This window comes from Pinus tabuliformis, chromosome J, assembly GCF_031772625.1.
Source record: "Pinus tabuliformis cultivar Carrire ecotype Pingquan chromosome J, CPIR1, whole genome shotgun sequence".
Lineage (NCBI taxonomy): Eukaryota > Viridiplantae > Streptophyta > Pinopsida > Pinales > Pinaceae > Pinus > Pinus tabuliformis.
In genome coordinates this window covers 1411261068-1411288803 of record NC_142295.1, presented here as the reverse complement: position 1 = coordinate 1411288803, position 27736 = coordinate 1411261068, and positions in this window count along the sequence as shown.

The following is a 27736-nucleotide window of genomic DNA, read 5'->3' as shown; positions in this document are numbered from 1 at the left end:
GGGTTGATAGGCCCCACAAAGTCCATGCCCCACTTCTCAAATGGCTCAAAAGTCACTTGAGGTTTCATGGGCATTTCATCCTTTGGAGTGGGTTTCCCCATCCTCTAACACCGATCACACTGGCTTGTATATCTCCTCACATCTTGATGAAGAGTGGGCTAGTAGTAGCCTGCTTGCAATATCTTGAAGGCGGTTCTTTTTGATGCAAAATGACCTCCAGAAGGCCCATTATGACAGGTTAGGAGGATGTCAAAGACTTCCTCCTCCCTGACACACCTTCTCAAGATCTAATTTGGGCCAAGTTTGAAGAGATTGCCTCCAATCCATGTGAAAGGGGCGCTTTTCCTTACTATCTTGCTCTTCTCTTTTAAGGATAGGTGTGGTGGGAACTGTGCTGAAACCAAGTAGTTTGCTATATCAGCAAACCATGGAGAGAGTACTGATATAGAAAATAGGTGTTCATCCAGCATTTGGTCATCCACCATTCCTTCTTCACCTGCATGCAAATTTACTCTAGAAAAAAAGTCAGCAGCAACATTCTCTTTACCAGGCTTATCAATAATGGTCAGATCAAATTGCTATAGTAAAAGAAACCATCTAATAATGCGAGCATTTACATCTGGATTGTTCATTAAATATATAATTGCAGCATGATTAGTGTGCACAAAGGTTTGATAGCCTATGATATAATGTCTGAATGTGTTTAAGCAATGCACGACAGCTAGGAGTTCCTTCTCGGTCACTGTATAGTTTAACTCTGCCTTTGACAAGTTTTTGCTTATAAATTATATGGCATAAGGTAACTTTTCATCAATTTGTCCTAAGGTTGCTCCTATTACTTTTTTCGAGGCATCTATGTGAATGTGAAATGGTAGGGCCCAGTTTGGGCCTCTGAGAATTGGGGCAGTCACTAGCTTGCTTTTTATGGTATTTAGGACTTCTTGACAGTTTTCCGACCATATAAACTCAATATATTTACCTAGGAGGCCAAACAAAGGAGAGGCTATCTAGTTGAAGTCTTTAATGAATCTCATGTAATATCCAGCTAAGCCTAGAAAGCTTCTGACATCTCTCACCTTTTGAGGAGGTGGGACCCTTTGGATGATGGCAATTTTGTTGGGGTCCACCTGTAGTCCTTGTTGAGATATTGCATGACCTAGCACGGTCCCTTAAGTCACAAAAATTCACATTTTTCCAGACTGAGGGACAGGCTCATCTCAATACACTTATCTAGAACTTTTCTTAGGTGATAAATATTCCTGAAAGTTAGAGCCATAAGGAGTAAAATCATCCATGTATATTTCTACTGCATCATGAACTAGTTTAGAGAATACACTCAATATACTCTTTGGAAAGTGGCTGGAGCATTGCACAAACCAAAAGGAAGGACCCGGTATGCAAAGGTACCCCAAGGACAAGTGAAAGTAGTCTTATCTTGGTCTTCTGGGCTGATTTGAATCTGATTGTACCCGCTAAACCCATCTAGGAAAGAGAAAAAAAATTTACCTGCCAGACCGTCTAACACTTGATCTATGAAAGGTAAAGGAAACTAGTCCTTTTTATTGGATTTGTTCAATTCCCAATAGTCAACATAGATTCTCCACTTACCATATTTCTTTGGCACTAGCACCAAAGGAGAGACCCATTCACTATCAGAGATGGGATAGATGAACCCTGCATCAAGCAATTTCTGCAGTTCTTCCTTAACAATATCTTTAAGCGTTGGGTTCATCCCCCTTTGAGGCTACCTAAATAGCTTGCAATCTTCCTTGATTTATATATGATGAGTACATACTGAAGGGTGCACTCCCTTCATCTCCTTATAACTCTAGGTGAAGGCATCTAGATGTTTTCTTAGTATGCTACATAGCTCCTTCTCCTGGCATGTAGATAGGGATGGATTGATTTTCAATGTTCTATCTGGGCCGAACTCTATATTTTTAACACAGAGAGAAGTAGGGTCGGCCACATAGAGATCAGTTGAAGGGTTTTTTTGGGTTTCTCTTACTTTGTGTTCTAATGGTGATACACTAGGAGGTGGATTCTGAATCAAATTTTCAATCATATCATCCTCATCTTGTGGTTTTCCCCCCCATGGCGATTTCTAATGCACAAAGTGTTGTAGAATAAACTTCATCCTAATCTTCCTCCTCCAACCAGAGAGGTAGATCATGTTCTAGCAAGGGTTGGGCCGGAGGATATAGGATTAACTACTTAGACATGTGTCTGTTCTTTATGGTCATGTTCCCAGCTCGGCAGCTGATGTAGCCATCGGCTGTAGCCAACCAGGGTCTTCCCAGAATAATAGGATACCCAGTGAGCTTTTCGTTTGGCTGGAGAACTAAGAAATCAGTAGGGTACTCCCAAGAATCAATGGAGACCATCACATCTTCCACAATCTCCTCAGGGGTCACTGTGGAGCGGTCTGCTAGCTGTAGCACTGTCATGGTCTTCCTCAAGGTGCACTGGAGGTTAAGTTTGAGCATTGTGTCCTTTTTCATCACATTAATGGCAGCTCCCAGATCAATCAAGGTATGTGGGATCATTGTGCCACTGATGTGGACATCAACTACTAGGTTTCTAGGGTCTAGATATTTTGGACAGATTGTCTGCCCCAACATCAGGTCGGATAATTGTCCTATGACATTGATGTTTGGGGCATCTCTCTTACGCCTTCTTGGATGCCTAAAGCACTTCTCTTTAATCAACCTATTGTAGATAGGCACATCTTTTATGGCTTGGAGAAGTGGTATCTTCACGCATAAACGTTTCAATTCTCCCAGGAGTTTAGTTTCTTTTGGGGTAGGCTAGATTGTCATGGATAGTCTCTTAGGAAAGGGTGGATTTTCTTTAGGTTCGCTTTCCTCTTTATCTTCCTCAACCTCCCTGGGTGGAGGTTGGATATCTGGGAGAACTTTCCTAGATCACAAGTTAATTTCTTGAATCTCCATAGCATAAGTTGGGCATGATGGTTCCCCACTATACACTTGCTGAGCCTGTCTATTGTTCGGGTTCGGATTTGGTTGGGCAGGAATTTGGGGTTGCCTTAGTGGAGCAGAAGGTAACGGTTGTGGTTGGGCAGGTGGTGGAGGCAGAAGAGTGGGAAGAGAGTTGTACTGGGGCCTCCACCCTTGATGAGATGCATTCCACTGAGGTTGCAACTGAGCATAGGATTGAAATGAATGGGTGGCTTGTTGGGCATGATATTGAGATGGAAAGACCAACGAGGAGGCATGGAACAGGAAGGATGAGCAGGGGGGGCCCAAGAAGGTATGGAGGTGACTTGGTTGGGGTTGTAGTATGCCTGAGATGTCCCTTGCATCCCCTGCTAGTATGGTCTAGGTCCATGTGGTCTCCTTTGGTTTATGTAATAGATCTATTCAGTGACTCCTTTGGCCCCCTTGGTATATAGCGATAAGTTCGGGCAAGGAAGGGCACTTATCTGTAGAATGATCTTATTCACAGACTGAACAAACTTCTATAGAGTTCAATGGGCATTCATTCCTAGGATGCCTCTTGACGCATCTAGGGTAAAAAATGGCCAAAGCCCTCTCTGTTTCCTCTTGTTTTCTTTTGATATGTAAGGTATCCATTTGCATGGCAAGAGTGTGCAGCATCTCACTCTTGAAGTCTTCCAGCATGTTTCCAATTTCACCTTTAAAGGATGAACTGGAAGAAGAGGTATTGGCTATGGGTTGACTCCCCCTACCTTTCTTTCTGGCTACTCTAGAATGGTTTCTAAAAATAGTCTTATAGGATAGTTGGTATATGTCTCCCCTGACTAGTAGATGGGGGGTGTCTAGAAGGTCTTCCCTAATTCCCTTGAGTAGGACCAACTTCAGAGACTCAGGGTCAAGTGTACACCTGGCCCTTTTGTAACTGAGCTGGAACTTCTCTTCATAGTCTTCCAGGGACTCATCACTTCCCATGGTCATTCGGAAGATTTCTTCTTTAGTATCTTTTGACCTACAATAGTCTCGATACTTGTTGTTAAAGACTTGTTGCATATAAGCCCAAGTTGTGATGTTATTGCCAGGTAATCCCATGAACAAACATAGTGCTGCGTCCTTAAGAGTAGAAGGGAACAGTTTCAACTTTTTCTCGTCTTCTGCATAGTCATAAGTTCGATAGATGACAACAAACTTGAACAAGAAGGTGTCAAGATCTTCTGTAGTCATACCATGGAAGTGAGGTAGGGTTAAAGGACTTATATTCTTCATTTTGGTGTCCCCATTGGTCTCCTGAATGGGGAAGGTACCCTCTATTCTCTCTCCATTTCCCCTAGCATTTATCCTTTCAGCCATTGGCTCAGGAGGTATGTTTTCTTCTTCTTCTTATTCCCCTATAGGTTCTTCAAATATTTATGGATGTTCAACTAAGGGTTCTTCTTGAGTGTAGCCACCAAAGAAGAGAGAAGGTTGGCTGTGTGAAGCAGTGGCGATGTTGGGCAAAAAATTTCCCGAGTTATCTCTATTCCTACGAGGCATGAAAGGAAATCTTTTTGGTTGGTTTTTGTTTCGTTTTCCCCATAGTGAAAGTACCTGCAAAAACTGAAAATGTGATTGAACAGAACAAATTGCAACTAGCTGAAATGAACTTGCTGAATGGAAACTTGCAGAATTGAAAAGGAAAGCAAGGAAAGGCAGAATTGAAAGAAAAGAAATGACTAGTCTACTTTTGTTGAAATAAACTATTGGCAGAATGTTGCAATAGGAAATAGAAGCAGTAACCATAGAATACTGTGACGCTTCCTTGGCAACGGCACCAAAAAGTGGTGAGTGCTAGTATTGCAGCAAGAATGCTGCAACTCCTGGGCTTCCAACTTTACTTTTATCAACCCGGTAGTTCATAGAAAACTTGGAAGCATCGGTGCTGTATGCACAAGTACTAGTTCTCACTGTAGGTTGACACTTGGTTAGCCAGCACAAGATCACTAGGAACTCAAGCCAAATTCTATAGATTTTAGAAGAAGCTCTATGTATGATGAAAGGAAAGAAAGATTATTTTACAGATGCTATTCTAACTGCAGAAAGGAGAAATAATGGAATGTAAAGCAACCTAGTAAACCCTAATTAACATGCTAATTCTACTTTTTCCAAAAACACTATGAAATCCATAAAATGAATGCCATTACCTACTCAAGGAAGTAAACAACATCTAACCATGCTATTTCTGGAAGTAAATAAGCAAAAAACATATTTTTGGATTTTTGTGTGTTTTTATGTGAATTTAACATGCATTTAATTTATTGTGTGTGAGTTTGGCAGCGAACATGTGATGTTAGAGGGAAATTTTGGAGGTTGGTGTTATAGACATATTTGGGCACTGCAACCCCAATCACATATTTCCATAAACCAGGGACTTCTAAGTCCCCAAAAGTGTTGTTTCATACCCTGAAGGAGCAAGGTCAGCTAATTACATAATCTCCCAGAAGTTCTCCATGAAAAACTACTCAGAAATGGTCAAAACTGGACCATCTCACATGCTCCATGGCCAGGGTGCGATGCATCTCACCTACTACACACGAGAGGTGCGATGCATACTGAAAATTCCTTCTATAGGGTGCGATGAACGAGAATATACAAATGGCAGAGACAATTTGCTAAGTGGATGATCAAGGAATCTTCTAGAAACTTCTCATATGACACTTGCCTCTCAGAATTCGCCCAAGGATTAGTAAGAGATAAATGAAATATACAAGTGGAACCAAGAACTATCAGTGAAATGACACTAATCAAAAACCCAGAGCTAACTCACACCTCTGCAAATACCTATATATGGATCCCTCATCTTAGAGATCCACAGGCTGGAGGTTGGAATTTGGTCATTTGCAAAGAGGTGTTGTTGGTTTCTCTTTGAAGACATTGTTGGGTGATCTTGCTTTGTATGAGGTGAAGAGGGCTTTCAAGCTGGGAGGATGGCGCTGGGCCAGACCAAGTGGTTGTAATCCTCTCTTCTACTACTTTTATCAATAAAGCTATTTGAGTTTTCTTCCATATTCTTGTGTATCTCTGAATATTGTGTTGATATATGCATTTGTATGGTCAATATATATCTGATCCTATATTGTTTACAGTGATAGATCTCTACACTTTGATGGTATTATGCTGCTGTGACTCTATAGGTGCTCTTTGAAGCGGGACAAGTAAGGAAGCAGTGGCAAGATTCTATCAAAGGGGAAAGGAAACAAGCAAGGATCCAAGTGAAAGACTGAGATTGGTACTCTCTACTTCTTTCTCATCTCTCTCTCGTAAAGGAAAACACAAGTGACTTTATTTTGTTTGTTTCTAAGATAGCTACCTGTCTTAGTGGGACTAGCAGTTCTGAATAGACACTAGATTTCCCAGTAACACTTGGGATGATATAGGATGGTGTGGATGGGTCCTAGGAGGTCTTAGGTGGCCTTCTGGAGGCTTTTCCCACACTCGGCCTTCAAAAGAAATCCTACAGGAAAAACTACAGGAGGACACAGGAAAACTACAAGAGGAAAACATGGTAACTACAGGAGACTTACAGGAGGAGACCGAGAGCAATTTTCATTGTTTCGAGGGTGTGAGAGTGGGTGGAAAAGGTGGATGAAGGTTCAAATGAGGTGTTAGGGCACCTAAGATCTACCATGAATCACTAGGAGAGAGAAGGATGATTGGGTTTGCTCAAGGAGAGAGGAAGAAGTTCTATGAAAAATGAAGGAAACTAGGGTAGAATTGAGGTGAGGTTTGGGAGACCTGTAGGGCATGGATCAGATGGAGGGTGTGATTGATGGTGAGATGGCCTACTGCTAGAAAAGATCTACTACATAGAAACTGACAGTCAACCAAGAAAATCAAGCAACCAATGAAATGAGTGCATCTAGGAAAAAAATTGTTTTGCATTAAAATGGCCTGAACTATGATAAATAGAAGGAAAAACTATAAGAAAGGGCAGCATGTAAAAGGACTATTGAAAATCAGGAAGTGAACATGATAAAGAAGATATGAAGCAAAGCAAAACTAGACTATAAACCTACTAGAGAGCTGCAAACACTAGAAGTCCTAGGAATGAGGAAAATCTGTGTTTTTGGGGCAGCAAGAGAGTCTTTGCCTCAAATTATGGTCCCAGAGGGAGGAAGAGAGGCTAAGGCACTATTGCTAGCCTTTTGAATCTCCCCTGATCACTACTTAACCTGCTACAGAAAGCAAAAATGGAAGAAAACTACTAAATCATCAAAAGAAACCTATTCTTAACCATAAAAGAAATACATCTAACAACAAACTAATCTAAAACTGAAGTAAAGCATACAAATACAAGTAAAGAGGAGCTTGGCTACTTGGATTGGGCCCTAACCCAAGAGCTTCAGCCCTCTGAGGTAACTCAGTGCTAGCTCAAAAAGGATTCCATCTTCATTATCAAAAAATAGAAAGATTACATAAAATTGTCATAAAATAGTAAGCTCGAAATTTTAGCAGAGTTTACATAAGCAAAAAGTCAACCCTAGCGAGGCCCTAGGCCTCTCTACTTATACATCTGAAGCTACTAACAACTTCCTTAAAATCATGGAGGCTTGGCTCCCAAAACTCGAGATAACTCTCAATCATCTTCCACTTGCTCGGTTGCCTTCTAGTGCATGATTTGGCTGCTTGTACTCTGAGCTAAATGAAGGGGAATTCGAAGTGAGGAGAAATAAATGAGGGAGATTCCCTCCTATAAGTCCTCTCCTCTATCCACTTCGAGTTATTGCTACGGTTTGGCCACTATATCCTTGTCTTTGACCTTGAAATCCATCAATAATCTGCATTAAATACATGTTAGACCACATGGCATAATAACTAACTCAACTCACCCTATAAGGATAAATATAATCAGAAAATCATACAATAAGCTAAGAGAATGGTTGATTTGACTAGGTTAGGAGGTAAAATGAGCCTATATAATTACACATTTATGAGGCTCATCAAGAACTCAAGCTAGTGGCTTGGACATGTGCTCTGTTAGCGTTGGTCAATGCTGCTAGATGTTTGCGCACGTCAGACACGATCACTTGTTCCTCGAACTATGTAGGAGATGTATAATCATCCAAAGTTGAAACTCTGTGAGATTGCAAAACTCTATGTTGAGACTCATCGAATGAGATGTTTTGCATCTCCTCCTCTAGATTGTCTCCAAGGATTTCTGTGTCTCCTTGGTTGCTTGGGACTTTCTCCTCTTCTAGACACGGTGAAGTTGGTGGATTGACCTCTTGGTGATGAGGCATGAGGTCAATATATTTCTCTAACTCCTATTGCTCCATATTCATATCCATATGTTCAAGTGCTTTCTCTATCTCCTGAGCAATGTCCTGCTCCTGTGATGGTTCACCTTGTCTACTTGATGCCAACTTTTCTGATGAGTCTACTACCTATATGGGTGTTGTTTTATCTGTCTGCAAAAGTTGCACCCCCTGTTGTACCTATTCCTCCTACACTTCCTTCTTCTATCTGTGCAACTCCTATTCCTTCTGGAGTTGCTCCTTCAACTCATGCAACTCCTTCTCTGTCTCCTCCATTCTCCATTTCTCTCTCTGCCTTTGCATGTTTCTCTTGTTATGCTATTGGCTCTTTGCCTCTATTTCCAAAGATGTTTTTTGTACAAGCGGGTCTGCTTGGGACTTGCAGCTTTGCTCTTCCTCCATGTGGTTGACAATCTTCCTCTTTCCCTTGTCGCACACTAGTATGTTCACCTCTACTGCTGTTGCTGCTTCTGGTGCTCTCCAGGATGCTGCTTCACCTTGATTCACTATCCATTCCACATCGAGGCCAACCAGTTCATTAAGTCTAGAGGAGTTGTAACAATATCTCCATGGGTCCTGCTTCAACCAATGACATGCCCCATGGATCTAGTTGAACTGTACTCTCATGCAGTGATCTTTCACAAGACAATGCAGATCATATGGATTGTAACTTCGGAGGTTGAATGGATACTTCTTCATCTACTCTGCTTCAACATTTGCATGCTTGAAACTCCATATCTCGTATAACCCGATCCCAAATGGAAGAGTGGGCCAAGGTGCCTTCTTCTTCTGGTGCAGCATAGCTGTCAATCCTACCGAGATGTGATATGATACTTCCTGAATGACAAGTTTGTCCAAGGAGAACTTCAGTAGAACATGCGAAGGCTTCTCCGTGATGTACATTCATATGAAGGTGTTTGACGGTGAAGTATACCAATCAGCTATGTCGATTAGTACCTCCATTTCTACCTTCGACATGCAGGGTGGATCCTATTCGAATATCATCTTGTAATTCGAGGTGACAAAATGATCAGACAGCTACATGATAACTCCTCTGAAGCTGCATTCAGACAATATATTACAATAAGTGTTCATAACAGTCTCCACCGGTGTCCATGCCCACTTCAAGCCTGGGAACTTGTGTTGGGCACATATTGCATCCAATATGCAGGCAGATATGTAGATCTTTGCTTTCATACCTTTGGGCGTTTGTCGGGCCATTGTTACCTATTCCTTCAACTAATGAGCCAACATGTCGGACTAGTTGCATGCTTTCGCTTCTCTTGCCAGTTGGTTGAATGTGATCACCCAACTCTCTGGGAAGGTTTCCGTGCTTTCTTGGCCATATAGTCGACATGCAAAGATGACCATGTATTGATATACCTTCCGTAGTATCTTAGTCTTGTAGATCTGGTTGGGTGTCATCCTGAATTTAGCTGGTTCCTTCACCAAGTTCTTCAAGTTATCTCTGGAGTTGGCATTGCTTTTGGGTAAGCTGAAGGGAGTCTCCATGATGATCATGGGCTCCGACATCTGATACATCTCATCATAATCCTGTACCATGAAGGTAGAAATATTCGTTGCGTTGACACTGCTCAATTTCATTGTCTCAGAATCAGTGTGCGAGATGATCCAATGTATCATGTCTATGCATGGGATCACAGGATACTTGCATGAAATCCAGTAGAAGTTGGACATGTCGATGTTCACATAGACTTAACGGTCTTCGTGGTCTTCCCCAAATGTGTCTGCAAATGCATCATTGACCTCTTGCCATTTCATCTTGATGTCCTTGTCAACAACTAGTTTGGTATCTTCATAGATCGAGAGACTTTTAGACACTTGCTCAACTGTTGCTCCAGTTTCACTTTCGTCAGTGTCCTTTGATCTTGCTCTCTTGGGGGCCATTATTCTTTAACTACCAAGAGGCAGATGAGCACCTTCTAGATCTTGAGACAAAGAAACATGCATGGCAAGAAATATGTCAGCGAAAATCAAAGAAAATTTAAGGAACGACATGCAACATACCTGGGAATTTACTGGCAAGGATTGCACAATTTCTTCTGGGAGGCTGGGAGATTGGCTGCTAGAACTGTGTAAAAACAATTCTGGGCTATCTAGGGAGGTTGGCTGGCTGTTAGAATTACGTGATGTGTAATCCAGGCTGGCCTGTTGGCTGCTGGAACTGCAAAATGCACACTTTCAGCTGGTAGTTGTTGGAGGCCCAATGACTACATTCTGCAATTTTCTGGGCCAGCAGTCATTGTCCCTCAAAATTGTGCAATGCAAGACTATTTGATAGTCACTAGGAAAAAATGTGCATTTCCTAAGAGGAAGACAGAGGCTTCCTTCTCAGGATTGGGTAATGTTGTCTGAGTGAGGTAGGGTCTGGGTCAAGGGTGCCTAGACCTGTTGACGGGAAATTGAAAGGAAATTTGAATGTGAATGCATGGCGATATTGAGTGTAAGCAAGAGTGAATGATCATGCATGCAAACAATGAATGAAAGATTCAGAAAATGGAACAACATGCATGTGGGTGAAGCGAGTCACCGAATCGACAACCGTTCGTGCAAAATAGTTTCATGCATGAGACAACAATGAGATGCTATCAAAAAATAAAACTATGCTAGTACAAGCTAGTATGCATGTAAATGACAACAAGAATTCACAGAAATAAAGCAAACAACCCTCACAAAAGAAAAAACACAAAAAGCGACAGGAATGCTACAAAAGACAAGTTAAGGCTGTTGAGATTGCAACAAGATGATGGAGCTTAGTGAAACGAGTCTCCTTCACTAAGTGGGCCTGCAGGAAAATTATGGCACAAGTTCTATTTTTGATCACAGTGTGGGTGACCACAGTGTGGGTGACCAAAGTGTGAGTGACCACAGTGTGGGTGATCAAAGTCTATTTTTAGACTAGCTGTCAAAAATAGAAAAGTCAAATATTATTGTCTCATAATAATATTTGGACTATAAACTTGATCTTATTCTCTTGGAGCACTTCAGTTTGAGCTACAGATGTGGCCCATGCAGCTATCAGAAGGAAGTACACTTTTCTTATGAGTCAGTTGAGTTGTTGCATGCATGACTTCAGTTAGAACTCAATCAGTTGAGTTTGGTGGAGTTGATGGAGTTGTGTTCAATTTGACTTGGTTAAACTAGTTGTAGTTAGTCTAACTGCAAATGGACTAATGATGAGTTGTTAAACTAATTATTAACTCATAATACAACTATAGAATACATCAGTTAACTCAGTTGCATGTCAGTGCATGTTCAGTTCAACAGGGACAGGTGTTAGAGAATCAGATTGCTATCAGTTGTGACTATAGTTGTGCATCAGATCTTGCACAATCAAGGGATTCAGTATGCCAATGAGTTTGCTCATGTATTTGCCCAGTTTGCAGCTTCTTCTCACGTCTTACACATTGTGAGTGATTCTTTGGAGGTGAAAAACGAGTTTGGTAGACCATTCTCATTCATTCTTGAGCATGTATTGAGCAGTGGAGGCAAGCAAGCAGTGGAATAGATTTGGAGATCATATCTTAGCTGTATTGTGTGTAATAGGTGGAGGTGGTACTGGATTGCTTGTGATAAGCATTGTACTTTGTAATGTTACATGGTCTCAATCATTAATATACAAATAGTGTGGGGTTTTTAGCGAGATGCTTTCCCAGGGTTACGTACTGTGTTAATGTGTGAATGCTCTTGATGTTTTATTGTTATTGATGCTGCTATATTGATGATCAACGTAGAGGAGCTTATGTATTGTGTATGTATTCCGCAATAGTACATGATTAGGATAATCTCTGTTAAATATGTGTTACATTATTCAAAATTTCTACATGGTATCAGAGCGAGCTAGATAATTGTAGAAAACGTTTCTACATGGTATCGGAGTTGTTGATCATCAGATTTACTATTCAGGAAGTGTTTACATTCTATTTCTTCAGGCAGAGTCTGTAATCGGGCCAGGTAGCCTCTGGATTCATCCTTCCTTTGGAAGGTGAGATATCTGGTGAATGCCCATACAGTCAATCTCTATATGAGAAATATTGTGTTCTCACGAATCTTAGATCTGAGGTGGTTGAGTTGGTTGCTGGTGGAATTCGAATTTGCAGCAGTGTTTTCTTGGTGACAACGCAGCAATGTCTTTCAACGGATTGCGATTGGAGTATGCTCTTGAGGGAAGCTCAAACTATATTTCATGGAAGGACAAGATGGAGGCAGTATTGGATGATAACGGGCTGAAGGAGTTCATAGATACGAATATCCCAAAGCCTACTGATGCTGCTGAGGCGGAAGTTTGGCAAAAGAAGACCGCAAAATGTCGAAGGATTCTGTTGGAGGGCGTGAAGGATCACATTGTGTCCAGCCTCCATGGAAAGGCTACTCCATATTTGATGTGGAAATCATTAACAGAATTATTCCAAAGCAAGAGCGATCAGAGGAAGCTGGTGCTCAAAGATAAACTTAGAAACATCAAATGCGAGAAGGGTGACAGTATTCCCAAGTATCTCACGAAGTTCACTCAGTGTCGAGATGAGCTGGGAAGTGTGGGGGTTACTGTCGATGATGAGGAATTGGTGAGCTTGGCTCTTCTTGGTCTTCCGAAGAGTTGGCATTCCTATCAAGACTCTGTCAATGGTCGGGAGAAATTGCCAGGATGGGAAAGAATATGGTCAGATCTTGTGCAGGAGGAGATCAGGTGGAGTACCAGGGACGGATCTTCGTTAAAGGGAGCTGATGAAGAGAATTGTGCTTTGGCTGCCAAAGCAAAGAAAGGGAAGAGCAAGAAAGCTTCTCATTCCGGTGTGAAAGGCAAGAAGTAGGACATGTCCAAGGTGAAGTGTTTTCACTGTCACCAGCATGGACTCTATGCCAATAATTGTCCGAAAAAGAAGAAGAACAAGCATGCTGCTGGATCTTCAGCAAGAGAGGCTCTTGCCTCACAGTTTGAGCTTGATTTTTCATTGATCGCATGCTTGGTTTCAAGTGTGATGGGATCAGTGTGGTTCTTGGATAGTGGTGCGTATTTTCACATGACAGGAGATAGAGATTTGTTCTCTGATCTGGAGGACAAAGATCTTGGAGTGCACATCGAGATGGGTGATGATGGTAGATACAATGCGACCAATATCGTTACCATTTACTTTGAGAGGGAGTCTGGTAAACCCTTCGTATTGAAGGAAGTCATTGTTATAGACATTTTTGTGCCTTACAGAATTGAGCATGAAATGTCCATAATCTAAGGGATCCAAAGTCCCTAAACATGTTGTTCCTACCCCTAGAGGAACAAGGCTAACAAACCACAACAATTCTCAGAAGTTCTCCACCAAAAACTGCTCAAAAACAAGTCAATTCAGGATCATTTCAGTGGCTACACTAGCTGTTTGCGCTGAATGTCAAAGCCAACACTCGCTACCTGCATTGAATGTCAACTGGAACACTGGCTACCTGCGCTGAACGAGAATGGACAAGTGGCAGGCTCATTTCTCAAGGTGTCAAAACCCAGGAAGCTTCCAAAATGACACTTGCCTCAGGGAATTCGACTGGTGATGAGTAAGATGTTCCAAATCTCCAAGTGGAAGCAAGAACCTCCAAGTGGACTCAAGAACTGACAGAGGGAGAGGACACTAGTCAGATCTCAAGCTGACTCATCCTCTCTCCAAACATCTATATATGGATCTCTCCTCCATGAGATCTAGAGGCTGGAATTTTGTTATTGCAAAGAATTGCTGTTGGTTTGAGATTGGAATCATTGGATGCTTAATGCTTTGAAAGGGGTGAAGATAGGAATTCCATTTGCTGGGAAGGAGATGCTGGATTGGAGCCCTCTGGGTTGTATCTCTTCCTGAACCTTGTTATTCATCAATAAAGCTATCTTGGTTTCTCCTATATGCTGATGTATTTTAATGTATGAATGTATTAGTGTATTTGGTTTATTTCTAATCCTAAACTAGTTATGAATGTGAACATCTGTCTTTGTGTAGTGTTCTTCTCTTGTCTCAAGTAGCTGTTCTCTTGTCGCAAGTAGCTGTTCTCTTGTGATCTTGCAGGAACCCGTTGAAGCTGGACAAGAAAGAAGGCAAGTAGCTGTGAACACCCAAAGAGAAGATAGACCGGATCGAGGGACAAACGGAAGACACCTGTAAGTCTATTGATCTCTCTTCTTTCACATTTCATAAAGGAAGAAACCAGAATAGCTGTACTCGTTTGTTGCTAAGGCACTGTCACACCTTAGGTGGATAGGATCGTCCTGCATAGGCATTTTTCCCCACAACAAATTGGTGACTCCACTGGGGAAATCTGTTTAGTCATTTTATTTGTGTTTCTATCATTGTTTGTTTCATAGACTTGACAGCAACAATCGAACTGCATCTTTCCCAGGTGCAAAGTAGACAGTTGCTGCTTTGATCCAATTACTGGACTTGTCTATGATCTTAACAATGGATTCAAAAATGATTTGATGATCCTTGTGATAGATCTTAGTAGCCCTTCAAAGCATCCCTTTGATTACACCTTGCTTGTTGCTTTTATTTGGCCTAAAACAGTGAATTAAATAGAAATCTGTCACCCAGAACCTGAGGGAAACGAGAGTTTCTCCTTCAGCGCAGACCCAGTGAAGGGATTCTGCATTTCAACGCAGGTCCCGTGAAGGTTACCTGCGCTGAATGTCAAAACCCCTGTGTTGAGGTTGCGTTGAACCAGTTTGTCCTTGTGCAGCTGGGGTTCTCTGCTCTGTTTTGCCTTGTTTTGATCTCTGATTTTTGCAGCCTGTAACCAGCATAGGTACCAGTCTGATAACTCCTTTTCTCTGCTTAGATTCCGCCTCCTTTTGTACAAAAATACTGTGAGTGTTTTTATGTGTTTGTGGAATCATTTACAGTTTTCCTTTGCATGAGTGAAATAGTCATCCTGAAGCCCTTGATTCAGATCTGTTGATTGTGATCTTAGAAGAGAGTTCATTGGCTGTTTGCAGATTGATTATACATTTACTCTTGCTTATTGGTTTGAGTTTGTCTCTTTTAAGTGTCGAAACAAGTATTCATTTCGAAAATCGTTAAGTGTTGTAATCTCTTCTATCTTCTCTGATTTCGAAAAAGTAAACTTGTTTGTATTTGATCATTTAAAAGCAAATTCAAAGTTGTACAAAAAGCTTTCTTTGTAGGCATCAATACTAAGAAAGCGGAAAAAAAACACTTGCATTGTGCATTTGCATTTGATAGTTTGCATGTTGGATTTAGGAAAAGTGCATTAGAGTGTGCTGATTGCTCTTTGAGAAAAGATGGTGTCTTTCTTTTCCCTTAGTAGCTAGGATTTTCAAAGTTGAAAAGATATAAAGCTTGCTTATCATCTTTAGACTACATTTAGGAATTGTATCATACATCTCGTGGTGAACCTTGAAAGGAAAACTTCTAAAAAGATCAACCTAAAATAAATTGAATGAACTTAACAACGCTTTGCAACATAATGCACAACATAGAGGTCTAGGCTAGAGACGTGTTCCGGCGTCGTTAAGCCTGGTGACTGTCGACCTCGTGGATGGTGGGTGATTCCTCCTGAGGGACGATAGCACCAGTACAGATTGTGCTCCCACGTACCGTCGTGTATATATTGGGAGACCCCTATAGGCATAAAACCTTTATCCTTAGGAAACCGTGTCGGCCGCCCTACTGATCGCAATGCACTGAACACAGCATTCAGAAAGATCGACTGCCCGTACCCAAAAAGTATTCTGCGGTTTTGTGAAAAGTTTGGCACACCCTCTACCTAGAACTCCAGAGCAGTTCCTTTTGGCCTTTTTCAGACTCTATAATGGAAAAAATCCATCCGAGCATTTGTCACTTCGGGCTCGTTAAAATATCGAAGGAGACTAGAGTCATCTTTAGCTTTTTCTCGACTCTTTAAAAGTGAAAAAGCAAGTTGTGTCTAAAAGCGTCTAAAAATTCATTTAATTCGGAAACACACTTTTCTCTTTTGTATTTTGGTTGATCGAGTAATCCGCAATCGTGGAAGAAAGTCAATTGAAACCCCGTCGTTCGCGGAGGCTTACGAGTCAACCGTCTTTGTCTCCGGAATCGAAAACAGTACGGACAAAGCGAACTCATTTAACCGGTTCAAAATATCCTATCAAAGTTAGAACAAGTGTTCCAACCACATCTGAGATTCTGGTTACTCCAAACATTTCTGGAAACCCTGCCTCTATAGAAGAAGTTCAACAGCCACAGAGGGACAGTAACACTGATCCTAGTCTGGGAGCAAATACTTGCGTTACTGAACCAGTTCCATCTGTAATCGGTTTAGAGAGTCTTGCTCCTCAAACAACTGTCACTGTCGATTCAACCCCTTCTTCGGCACCAGAAATATTTTACGGACCTGACGGTCTTCCTCTTCCACCGGGTTTGATTGCGATAGAGGAAATTGTAGAGGATCCGCAAGCAAGTACTCCAACCCATTTTGGAGTCGGGGTCACTCTATTTCCTTCATCAGAAGTTAATCCACCACAAGTGGAAGTTCCTGTAGAATCGCTAGGCAATCTATTGGATAGACTCAAAATGTCTGAACAACCGTCAACATCTAGGATTTTGTCGAACGACACAGCGATAGCAGAAGCCCCTGCCATCATTCCGACAATGTTTGTCGGCATACCATCTGTCCCGACTAGCTCACAACCGCTAGAAGGAGTCCACCAAGGGACTATTTCGACAGTATGGTCCGTTCCAGTTTGTTCATCCGGAATAATGTCCGGCAACTCTTATGTTGAGACTCACTAGATTGATCCATTTGGAGGTCAATTTGGGCAATCCAGTCCCCAAGGGCAAACAATCCCCTTGAGTTCCCGATTGCTACCGTATGGGGGGCAGTATGCCCTTTCATTACCCCCTCTGGGAGGGTATCCACATGGGAGTTCGCAACAGTATTCAGGTTATACTGCAATTACATCAAGTGGTTGGGTACCTATGCTACCTCAACAACCAAGGGTTGTATATTCTATGCAACAGTGTGTACCTATGTCGAACATCTCGACCACACTGGCTATTGTGATAGTGTCGCAAGTTCAAACGTTGCCTGTTGTATGTCAACCTCAGATTTCTCAGGTTGTAATGCAACAGCCCCTTGACCCTGGGACACAACCACAATCGCCAACTGGTGGGGCGACACAGGTCCAAACGGGTACCATTACCCCACACCTTGGTCCAACAGTTAGTATAGCACAACAGAACATGGCCTCACAACCATGGCTGATGCAATACCAACAACCACAATTCCAGCAAGTGTACCAAGGTTCTGAGCAGCAGATCTTTGTGAATAGTGGACAACCGTATATTCAAAACGGTCAAAACCAACCGCTTTACAGTGGTCAAGTCCACCAACTGTATCAGTCATACCAACATCAATTACATTATGCTGGTATGCAAAGGCCCACTGCTCAGGCGATCCCATCGTACCCTGGGTATGCTTCACCTAACCTGAATCAACAGTTACCGTTCGTGGCAACTTTAGAGTTACCCGATTTACACCGGTTAACCAACGATTCGATTGCTTACGCCCCTTGGTGGCCAACGATTCCTCACAAACTTCCATCTGACATTCCTAAATTCAATGGAAATCCGGGTGAAGACCCGTCGAATCACGTGATGACTTTTCATCTGTGGTGTTCATCAAACACCCTAAATGATGATTCGATAAGGCTTCGCCTTTTCCAGAGGACGTTAACAGGTCCAGCGGCAAAATGGTATATTGAATTACCTAGAGCCTTGTTCGACAATTTTAGCTCCCTAGCCACGACTTTCTTAACCCATTTTCAATTACCGATAAGGTATGAAACGGGAACCGAAATCTTAACCAACTTCAAGCAGAAAACGGCCACTCATATATCCGATCATATACATGAGTGGCGTCATCGTCGTAATATGGTGAAAACATACGTTCTCGATCAGCTGTTAGCTGAATGGTTTATAAAGTCGTTACTTCCTGCTATAACAGAAGATGTGGCAAAGGGGGGAGTCGTAACAGAGGAGCAAGTTATTGCTCGTGCACAATATCTAGACTTAGTTTATACTCAGTCTGGCACGCTCTACGACAAAACACCTGACGCCCCTAGACCGGAATTCTCAATTCCTCCTCCTCCTAAATCAAATAGTGACTCTCATGCCGGCGACGGTGTGATTGGCACGGCAAACGCGAAATCGACAAAGGCTTCTTCTAAGAAAGCCCGTAAGAATTCGGATCAAAATGCAAAAGATGAAATTCTTGCTTCGGAAGTAAATTCCGTATCAGCAGATAAAGGCAAAGAAACCAATCAACCAGGAAGCAAGAAGAAGCAAAACAAAGGGAAGAAGAAGAAACAGGGTGGGTCATCCCCTGAAAAAACTTCTTCAAACCCTCCTAGGAAAGGGAAACCAAAAATTCCATGCATGATATGTGATGAGGATCATTGGACAGCCGATTGTCCATACAAAGCTGAGCTTAGAAGGTTCTTCAAAAATTCGCAAACCTCAGCTGTGTTAACTGATCCATTCCCAAACCCAGGTCAAAATCTGGTTGATAGTGGAAATGCTTCCCCGTCGCAAGCGCTCATGTTGTCGGTTTCAAAACAGCAGAATGATGCTTTGATTTCGACAAGGAACAAAGATTACGGGAATCTGCAGCTGTCGAACGACAAAGGTAAAGATCAACCAAGTAGTTCGACGACAACTTCGACAGAAGTTGTACCGCCCATCATTCCTGAATTAACAATAAAACCGCCAAAGGGAGTAGTACACAAGTCGACATTTAATCCTCGCGCCATGGCGGCGCAGCATTATAACATAGTGGAAGATTTGGCCCAATCACCATACGCTATGTCGACTCTTGAAGTACTACAAAATTGCCCATCCCAAAGGCAGGCGTTGTTATCGGCTATTGGTGGGGTTGATCCTAAGGATTCCAATCTTGTATCCTTTGATCACAAAGGATACGATCCTCAGTTACCAGCTCAACTAGCTTTCCTTATTCAAGTGAAAGCCCTCAACAAAACTGTTCACCGAACAATTATTGATGAGGGGGCATCTACATGTATTATGTCAATGAGTTGCTGGAAAACTTTAGGATCTCCAACCTTGTCGCGATCTTCGACGACAGTAAAAGCATTCGAGGGAAGGACATATACCCCATGCGGTATCCTTAATAACTTGAAAGTTGAACTGGGAGGAAAAACAGTAGAAATAGATGTTGAAGTCATCGATGGGAATCTGGACTACAACATCCTACTGGGAAGACCATGGATATATGCCATGGCAGCTATAGTGTCGACTTATTTTAGGAAGATCGCATTCCCTTTTCAAGGAGGGATTACGATCGTCGACCAACAAGACTTCCTCCCTAATGGTTCACAAGTTACAGGAAGCATTCCCATGATCCATGGAAGCAACCACTCGCTTCAAGACATCGGAGTAGGCCTACTGAAAGACCCCACATGAATGGGAACTTTCGCACTTCCACCTCCAGTCTATATAGGAGAAGTAGCATTGGTAAGAACCTGCAACATGATATCTTCCACAAAGATCTCAAAAGACGATGTCGACATGGATCATGCAATGGTTTTGCCCCCAAGCCCTATAGAAATATTGTAGCAATCAATGTTTCGAGCATGGGAGGCGAACCCAAATCAACGCTCATCAAGCGTTTGGGTAGATAGGTCTAGAGAATATGGTACCCCGTTAGATCCTTGGTCGAAAGTACATGGGACTGACGAAGGAATCCTACAATCAATGTTGATTGAGGGGGCACCATGGAATGATTGCCACCATCATTCCCTTCTTCTGGAATATGAAGAAGATACTCAGCATGACCTTTACCACCCTTCAGTTTTTGAATTCCTATCAAATACTGTAAATACGGTGGATTCTGAATGAAACTTATCCAATATTGAAGAGACTATAGCCATAAATATCTCGACTAAAACAAATGTTGTAGAGAATATTTATGTCGGCAAAGGATGTTCTCCTTCAGAACTGGAAATATATAACGCTCTTTTTCACGAGTTCAGAGATGTCTTTGCTTGGTCATATGATGAAATGCCAGGCATTGACTCGAGTATCGTTGAACATGAAATTAAAATGTATCCTGATGTCAAACCAGTAAGACAACGGCTTCGGCAGGTGCACCCCAAGAAAGCCGCTGCCATTAAAGCAGAAGTTGAAAAACTTCTCCATGCTGGATTCATCTACCCGGTTCCTCTAACCGATTGGGTATCGAATATTGTCCCTGTTATGAAGAAACAAGGGACAATTAGAGTGTGTGTCGATTATAGGGATGTAAACCAAGCTTGTCCGAAGGAAAACTACCCTACACCCTTCATCGACCAGATAATTGATGAATGCGCCGGATGTGGAATCTTTTCATTTATGGATGGATTTTCCGGGTATAATCAAATAAATATCCGCCCATAGGACCAGTCAAAGACTGCATTCATCTGTCCGTGGGGCACATTCGCTTATCGAAAATTACCCTTTGGTTTAAAGAACGCAAGGGCGACGTTTCAGAGGGAAATGAATTATGCCTTCCATGACATCAAGAACATCGTTCAACCATATCTCGACGACCTTCCGGCTCATTCGCGAAAGCGGACTGATCATCCGCAGCATTTAAGAGCGATATTTCTACGTTGCCGACACTACAAGATAAGACTCAATCCACACAAATGTGTGTTTTGCATCGGTTCTGGTCGTTTACTTGGCTTTGTAGTCTCTAAGGATGGGATTCGGCTCGACCCTTGCAAGGTTCAGGCAATCATTAATTTGCCTCCACCTTCAAATTTGCTTCAGATTCAGAAACTCGAAGGGAAAGCAAACTTTCTGAGGAGGTTCATTCCAAATTACGCAGAACTTGCTAAAGGTTATACTTGTCTTTTGAAAAAGGATGTACCTTTTGTCTGGGATCAGGAGGCGCAAGCATCCTTTGATGCTCTGAAAGATTCTCTAGTAAAAGCATCATTAATGTATGCCCTGGACTATCAAAGAGATTTTAACCTGTATCTGGTTGCAGCGGATACGACCATTGCGATGGTTTTAGTTCAAGAAGTCGATGGAATTGAACATCCTATATACTATTTAAGTAAAAACTTGAATGATATAGAAAGAAAATATTCTTATGTTGAAAAGCTAGCACTCGCTGCTGTTCAAGCGATACAAAGATTTCGACATTATGTCCTCTTTCGGAAAACTACCATTCTATCAGATTGCAACCCCATGACTTATATATTGTCGCGACAGTTTGTGGGGGGCAAGTATTCAAAATGGATAGCCATCCTTCAAGAGTTTGATCTGGAATTTGTAAAATCCAAATCAAAGAAAGCTTTAGTTTTCGTAGAATTATTGTGCGATCTCCCATCGTCGTCCAACGATGAAACATCAGAAGAGTCAATCGTGGACGAAATTTTGTTTCTCATATCTGCAAGCAATGAGTGGTATGGAGATATCATAATTTATCTCCAAACCCAAAAATTCAGGCCTGACACCTCTCACTCAGAACAGAAACGTGTACGATACCAAGCGAAAGACTACATGATCATCGGTGATACGCTTTACCGTTGTGGTATCGATACAGTTCTGAGGAGGTGCCTCACCCATGAAGAGGCCGAAAAAGCCCTGAATGAGTGTCATTCAGGCGCGTGTGGGGGGGGCATCAATCTGGATATGCTACAGAACAGAAAATCTTACGAGCAGGATACTTCTGGCCAACCATGTTCAAAGATTGCATAATCGCAGTCAGAAGTTGCCATGCTTGTCAAATTTTCGATAGCAAAACCAGAAGACCACCCGCACCTTTACAGCCAATAGTTGTTGTTGGGCCTTTCACCAAATGGGGCATCGATTTCATGACATCTAACCCCACCTCGACTGGGGGGCATGGGTATATTATAGTCGTTGTTGACTATTTTACCAAATGGGCTGAGGCGATGCCTACATTAGATAACACTGGTGAAACAGCTGCCCTTTTCTTTTTCAATCATGTAGTCGCCAGGTTCGGCGTACCATAGACCATAGTTACAGATCATGGGTCGCATTTTTTCAATCACATGATGGTTGAATTAGCTGCCAAGCTAGGGCTATCTCACGAAAGCTCTACCCTGTATTATCCGCAAGCCAACGGACAAGTTGAAGCAATCAACAAGGTCTTGAAGCGTATGTTGCAAAGGATGATCAGGGTTCACAAAAGAAGGTGGCACCTAATCCTGTACTCGGGCCCTGTGGGCTTACCGAACATCGGTAAAGAACGCGACCAGGTTCACACCTTTCCAATTGGTGTATGGCCTGGAAGCAGTCTTGCCAATCCAGTGTGAAATTTCGTCCCTTAAACTCGCAATTGATCTCCTCCCCGGAACTTCGGAAGAAGAGGCTCATTTCTTGGAATTAATCCAATTGGATGAAACCCGTCGTGATGCCGCTTTGGCTAACGAAGCCCATAAGAAACGAGTCAAGGCGCAGTTCGACAAAAATGTCAAGCCCCGTGTCTTCTCGGAAGGTGACTTGGTCTTGCTTTACGACCAAGAATCCGATAAATTGGGAGCAGGTAAATTTAATTCTTTGTGGATGGGCCCCTATATTGTTAAACGAGTGTTAGCAAAAGGAGCCTACGAGTTAATGGATTATGAGGGAATTCCACTGGCGCAACCCCGCAATGGGTTGTACCTCAAGCGTTACTATGCTTAAATAGTAACCTGTATGCTTTTGTTGTATTTTGTTTTCGCTAAAGTATTTGTTTTGGTCGAGTGATCCACCTTTTTACATTTATTGCAGATGTCAAACCTTCTGGAGACATGTGTTGGATATGCCGACGGAGTGAGTCGTAGTTCGTGGAACCTGTCCTCCGCAGCCTGGGCCATTTTTGATCCAAGCAGCGAGTTAGTAAGTTTCAGAGGTGTATGTATTGGGCAATCAAGGAATAACATCACTGAGTATAGCGCGTTGATAGAACTACTCTCTGATGCCATCACCCATGGTATACGCCGATTAATTGTCAGGCTAGACTCACAACTCGTAATACTACAATTCAATGGTATATATTCCGTTCGCAATCCAGCTATTTATCGCATGTTCCTAAGGGTTAAGATTTTGGAAAGACGATTTGATTCAATTCAATACCAGCATATTTCCAGAAACTTAAACACATTAACCAACTCATTAGCAAACTATGTGTTAGATAGACATTTGCGACATTTATAAAAAGAGACACATCATTAATGTTGTACATATGGATCATATAACTCAACCAGAATAAAACTCGAAAATCAAAATATATATAAGTTGTTTATCGTTCATACATAATGTTCTGTAACCAAGACAAAATCGGTCATATGACCCAAAAACTCAAAAATGCTAGGGGGCACCCTAGTCTAGGGATGCTCATGATAGCACGTCACGGCCTGTGCAATCATGCGCAAGAGACAAGTCCATCGTCTAGGCACACCAGTAGTATGCCGCTGCAACTGTAAAGGTAACTCATCAATCCTCACATTGGGAATGCCGAGAGTAAGGCTCTCAACCTGCTCCTACACAGCTGTAAGGGTCTCGGCTACGTCAAGGTCGCGGAGAATAACTCTCCCAGCAGTCTCCCCTGCTGGGGCAGCAACTGGCGCTCTTGGGCGAACTGCTGGACGAACAGGACCAACATCTGCATGCACACATGAGTTTGATTAAAGTCTTGATAGAATAAAGCACAAGGACATTATAAATAAGAACAGTAAACAGTAATATGGTCGAAGATTTTACCAATAGCGCCCCACTGTTCGCCATCCGGCAGTACCAAGTCTGGATCACCTCGGAAATCCATACCAACATATGGATACTCGGAATAGACCATCTCCTGACGCTCGAACCAACTGAAGAAGGTATCAGTGAAAGAAATCTGAGATTGACCAGCATGCCTAGACATGTGATCAACCCATCTCTGCATGCGTGGCTCGGTAGGAGAAGGCAAGTCGAGTGCGATATACTGAGGCTGCATCAGTGGTATTTTCTCCAAGGCAAAGGCAGTCAGAATAGTCCAAAGTTCTTTAGCTTCCCGTCCTTTACCTTGTTCAACTGACTTTTCATCTGAAGAAGTACTACATCACACCAGTTGAATACTTTCGGTTGGAGACACTCCAAGGCGTGCTGCACATAAGATCTGTTGGCAACATGTAAGGATGCGCTACCGGCCATCCTACCAATAGTATATAGAATGGACCTGAGAAACCTGTCAGTAATCTCACGGATAAAAACCTTGCCATCTCTACTCGGCTGGGATCCTTCCCTACAATACTGGTAGACATAATCTCTCACGGAGTCATTCCCTCGGGCCGAACCTGACAAAGAAATGGGGGCACCCCGCCTCGACAAACCAATCAAGAAGTAAATGTCTACCACGGTTAGAGGGATGGATTTGCTCCTGATCTGAAATACTTGGTTAATAGGATCCCAAGCATCAACCATATACTGCAGTAAAGAGATCTGTGCTCTCATACTAGAGATACGGAAAAACTTCAGCAGGCCACAGTTCCACAGCGCGTTCACCGTGACAGGGTCATGGAGGGCAATCATGTCCTCTTCTTCATGTTCTCGTTCTTGCCATGTGAGGGTCATTTTGCTCAAAAGTCCCTGCAAAACAAACAAGAGAAAGAGTAAAGATCCTGGATTTGATGAGAAACTGGCAAAATTTTCATCTAAAACTGTGCAACAGGACTGTTTTTCTATGCTCAACGCAACTGGCTAGTGTCCTACCTGCGTTGAAGGTCAAACTGCCTTCATGTAAATTGACATTCAACGCAGGTTTCGAATGGACTGCCTGCGCTAATGGCAGAGCACCCTAGCAAAACCCCAGGGGCTCATGGGAACAGGAAAACAGGCACAGACTGGAAAAAGGAAACCATGAAAAGAAAGAGCTAGAGTTTAGCTCCTACCTGGTCCAGACGGCGCCAAAAATCGTCCGCAGAATCTCCCGGAATCAGCTGGTGAAAATCAAGGGGGAAGAGACACCTCCAAAGCTCCAACAAACCAAGTTCAAATGAAATGGTAAAATGAGAGGTAAAAACACCTTTTAATTGCTTTTTACGTAGCTCAAAGCGAAATATCAGGGTTCTAATCTCATTTTCATGCAAATGTTATTCATTTCTAACTAGTTTGATGCAGCAATGGAGGATACAGTACTATCTTTGAAAAGGGCAAAGCTAGTGATGGTAAAAATAAAAAAATTTGACCATATAAGAATCGAGCAGTTTTAGCACAAAGTTCATGCTCGTTAAAAAAATAAATGCAAGATCCGAGTAGTTTTAACGCGGACTTCATGCTCGCTAAAAAATAAACATAAGCAATGAGCAAGTGTTTCCACCAGCGTTTAAGCTCATTTTAAAATAAAAAATGAACGTACCCGGTAAATAACCACTGTGAATGTAATATCATCAGCCATTAAAGCCTTGGTCGTGTTTGCACCGACACCTCCACTTTTCCATTGGCCGATCGTTCACCTCCATATGTTTGTTTACCCATTTTGAGGAACAGCTGCGAAGAGTGATTTCACCTAGCCATCCTTGTGACACTGCCGTGATTGGAAGATTCCAACCTGTACCTGGAATCAGCTGCTAACCCTGTTTATCACTCGTTCCTCAAAAGACGAGTCTTATTTAAGCTCTTTTCAACTGACTCATAAAATATGAAAAGATTGCCGAGTCCTTGGCCTTCCAGCTCGTTAAAGGGACAGGAAGAGCTATCCCTCCTCTAGATTTTAATCTTTTTGGACCTGAGGGATTATTGCACAAAACGATCGAGCGCTTGTTTTATTCGGCTCGTTAAAACTATCGAAAACTCATCCCTTCCGTATTGTTTTATACTTTTTCGGACTTAAGGGATTAGATGACGAAAAAGGACTTTTGGAGTTAACTTTCTGTACCTTATCAGACTCTCTAAAAATGAAAAGGACCGAGTTATCCTTGTCGTTAGACTCGTTAAAATCATTAAATAGCGACAAACTTGTCTTTAGACGAGAACGAGTTTCACTATCTCTAGGCTCGTTAAAACATAGCGATGGGCTTGCCCGAAGGGCAGATTATAGAACAAGCATATGTTATCCTCCTCAAGCTTGACAAAAATAAAGAGGTACTGGTCAGCAATGACTGGGGAAAAATTGGGAGAAACTAAAGAAAACTTTGATGGTAGCAAGTCGCTCTTGAACATGACACTTTTCCTCCGTACCACAATCGGGTTGGGTTGTTTCATTCACCGGTCACATCCATGGTCTCGCCATACCATCCATATTTGGGGTAATGCTACCGATCCATCGCATCAGTATCGCCACATGTTCAAGAGAAGTCGTTCAGAAAAGTCAACCGTGTCCCATCCACTGCCATACATTATCCTTCATCCTTTCATGACCGCCACCCTGAATCATATGTCACAGATCGTTTTCACCTCCATTAAAATCATTAGCTCCGTTTCGTGTCACTGATGTGGGATTCATTAAGGCCCTCCTTTGACGGATCACTTCTTGTCGACATCAGCTCATTATCCAAGAAGTTGATCTAGGAACAACCCCTTCATTACTTTGAAGCTTGCATGCCTCAATGGCAAGTTTATCACTTCCGGCGACAGGTATACATCAATGACCTTCGACCGAAATATTTTGCATGGTGTTCAACGCCAAGTCCTTTATTCACACCATGTGAATTGTACTGCAGTACCTTGAGGGTCATTATCATTATCGGTGATTCCTCTCGCGCTTGTTAACGGTTTACATCATTGACCGGTAATCAAGTGATGTCTTTCCATGTTCGACTTCAGAACATTTCTCACATGGATCGACTTGTACTTTACAGTGAAGATTGAACGAGTTTGAAGACCCCGGATCTAGTCTCATCCATCTGGGCTGCGATATATATTCAGGAAAGATAAAGACATTGAAGTGTACATCATTGCAGCAGATAATCATTCTACTCAAAGAATGATAATTTCATCAAAATTATCAGTCTACCATCAGACGATTGTCTGTTCTATGTACAGAAAAATGAATTTATAAAGTTGAGCATGGGAATGCCCGCCTTAGCTAGATCATGAAAGCAGTATGAAAAATAATGTATTGTATTGTATCTTATTACAGGTCTCCTCTCAGCATTGGATGAACTTCGGATCCCCCTGATAAAGAATTTCGCCTGATAAACAGCCTCATACTTTAGGGGGCAACTGTTATAGACATTTTTGTGCCTTACAACATTGAGCATGAAATGTCCATAATCTAAGGGATTCAAAGTCCCTAAACATGTTGTTCCTACCCCTAGAGGAACAAGGCTAACAAACCACAGCAATTCTCAGAAGTTCTCCACCAGAAACTGCTCAAAAACAAGTCAATTCAGGATCATTTCAGTGGCTACACTAGCTGTTTGCGCTGAATGTCAAAGCCAACACTGGCTACCTGCGTTGAATGTCAACTGGAACATTGGCTACCTACACTGAACGAGAATGGACAAGTGGCAGG